Source organism: Asparagus officinalis, chromosome 9 (genome assembly GCF_001876935.1).
Source record: "Asparagus officinalis chromosome 9, Aspof.V1, whole genome shotgun sequence".
Taxonomy (NCBI): domain Eukaryota; kingdom Viridiplantae; phylum Streptophyta; class Magnoliopsida; order Asparagales; family Asparagaceae; genus Asparagus; species Asparagus officinalis.
In genome coordinates, this window is record NC_033802.1 from 2837104 (window position 1) to 2840093 (window position 2990).

Genomic DNA, 2990 nt, shown 5'->3' on the forward strand with positions numbered 1-2990 from the left:
TAAGCAATTTTCTGACTTCACAGAGTCTGTTTAGACTCAGTGTAGTCGACTACTATAACTTGTAGTCGACTACAGATACAGTTTTTCTAGATTTTAGGTTTTGAATAAGTAACTGTTTATTACCGTTTTGTGGACGTTAATTGGGTTTAAAATTATGTCATTTCAGAGGCTATAAATAGGTTTAAACATCAGAAAACAAGCACCAAGTTTTGCACTTGTAAGATCAAACATTTTGTGCATATTCACTCTCTAATTTCCAGATTTTCATGCTAAGTGTTTAGAAAAAGAGAGATTCTGATATTGCCTTGGTTTCAATCATTCTTAGAGATTATATAAGTAATATTCAGAGAGTTAAAAGAATCCTAAGCCACTACAGCACTTCACTACACACAAGGCTGTAGGCGTCAAAAAATGCTAATAGATATCCCAAGCATAGAGAAGATCACTCAAAAATTCACAAGAAAGGATTTCATACTGTTTTGGAAAAATCAAAACAAGTATGAACTGTCTCGCCAGCGAGACAGTCTTTGCTGTCTCGCCAGCGAGACAGTGTTGAAATAGTCAAAACTACATTTGTAACTGCCCTACACGTGTCCATTAACTGCCAAGGGACGTGGGAAACATCATGGGCGAAAATCACGTGGGGAAGGTGGAACCAGTATACATGCTTGTGTTTGTGATGTTTATTTTCTGAGATTGCCATTCTTTCTTTGCAATTTATAATCTACTTTGCAAACTCACCTTCTAGTGTTTAAGTGTAAAGCTTCCGCAGATTTTTATAAGAGCGCACTCTATTCTTAAGGGTCACGATCCTACACTTGGTATACATAAGCAAAACAGGACCCTACATTTGGTATTAGAGCAAGGTGAAAGATGGCATCAACAAATACATCACAATTCAAAGAGGGATATTCCACACAGCGACCACCTCTATTCGATGGCACGAAAGAGAGAGCAGAGATTTGAGTTCTTTTCTTGCAACGCCTTGAAATTAAGCTTCGACTTGATTTTAAGAAGAACGACTATCTTACTTCGATAAGATATCGTTTCAATTTCTACTTCGATAACGAAGTTAGAATCATAAGCCCCCTCTTCACGATCTGTGAATCGGCGGTCCACGAACCAAAGCGTTCCCGGCACAGGCAAAGTCCCACGAAAACGAGAATTGATAGACGATTTTCGTGTTTGTTTCTCAAGAGTTGTAATTTTTGTTTTGTTGTGTAGAAAAAGTCTTATAAAAAGATTATTCTTTCGAATTTGTTGTAATCGAACAAAGTTATAATGAATTCCACAGCAGCGACTTTTGAACCAAACAAGCTGGCGACCACAGTGGGAGCCAGCGGCCTCGCTGCCGAGGCCGCGGTGTCGCAACCGATCAAGATCATCATCAATGAAGAGATCGAATACGAATTCGATCAGGCGAAGTTTGAGGAGTATTTATCATCCTCATCCGCGAAATCTTCCTCGTCTCGCAAATATAGGAAGATTTCGAAAACTTTCAAGTCTGCAATGCCCAAAGAGGCCGCAGGTGAAGGTTCCTACTCAATTGCTGCTAAGGAACCCATCTGCAACATACCTGCTCCAAACGACTCCACATCCCTTAAGGAGTCGATGATGAATAGCTCGCCGGTGCTGACGAAGAGGGCTCGTCAGAGACAGCGTCAGCGCCGTGCTCGACAACTGGCTAAGGCCATGCAACAAACCGACGGGGTCCATTACTATGCGGACCTAGAGTCGAGAAAACAGAAAATGACCCAGTTGCCTCAATGGCAAGATAATCATATTTCTGCAAAGCTTACGACGGAGGAATGGACTCTCGTCAAAAGGGCCCGTTCAACCCTTAAAGAACGGATACAAAGGCGTAAGGCGAAGGCTGCCCACGCTCGCGCTCTTCGTCAACAAGCGCAAGAAACCAAGAAAGAGGCGGTGACTGAAAGGCCACCGAAGAATCGTAAAGTCTGGATGCCAAAGACGCCACAAGCATCTGTTCCGGGCCCGTCTACTGCAACACCAGTAGAACCCTGGGTTAGCCCAGATTTGTCCAAGTTCAAGATAACAATGGCAGATCGCCTTGGTCCTTCAGTTGATGATCGAGGCAAAGCCCCAGTCAAGGAACAACCATGTCCGGCAAATAAACCATTAATGGTTTCATATGCAGGGGGTCGTAAACACCCTCCTGTCAGAACTGCACAAGTCCAAAACGAGAGAATACCAGTTCACTCTCGTTTAGGACCTCTGAAAACTCCACACCCGCAAGGGGGTGGATTTAAACATTCAACTTTGGATCGCTCAGAGGCGACGACCAGTCGTCCTGTGCATGTTAACAAAGTTCAAAAGCGAAAGATAGGTTGCTCGAATCACAATAATGATGAGCTGTACTATCAGAAAGATAACTCAAGAAAGAGAGTTGTCAGAGAAAATGAGTCTCATTGCGCTTGCGAGAGACTCATTAAAGCAGTGTTGACAGAATGCGGATGCTCTAAGAATAATTCAACAAGAGTCTCCGTATTTCAAAGATTGTCCAATGAAGCGTCAAGACCCAAAACAAGACGTTTCAACAAAACGAAATCTGTAATCCGACAAGATGAGCTTCCTGAGGTCACTATCAACATGACCAATAAAGGAAAGCAAAAGTCAGTTAACTACGACCCTGATTTCTCTCCGGGAGGGAGAGTTGAGCGGGGTCTTTCTCAAAGGATGGCGCGGTTACAAAGAAGAGCCAACTTACGTCGAGATTACAGGAGAATGCACGAGGGTTTATCTTCAGATGAAGAATTGTCGGATACTTGTTCCGCTATTGCATCGGACGATACTGCATCCAGTGTTGGACGAGCCAGAGAATCATTCGCGATCACGCCGGATCAACTAGCTCAAATGCTGCAAGAAGCGTTGGCTAAACAACGCGAAGAAATTAGAGCTGAGTTCAAAACCGAAATGGAGTTGACTATGCAGCAGATGCGAGATTTGCAGGTTCAGCAACACCAACCGGA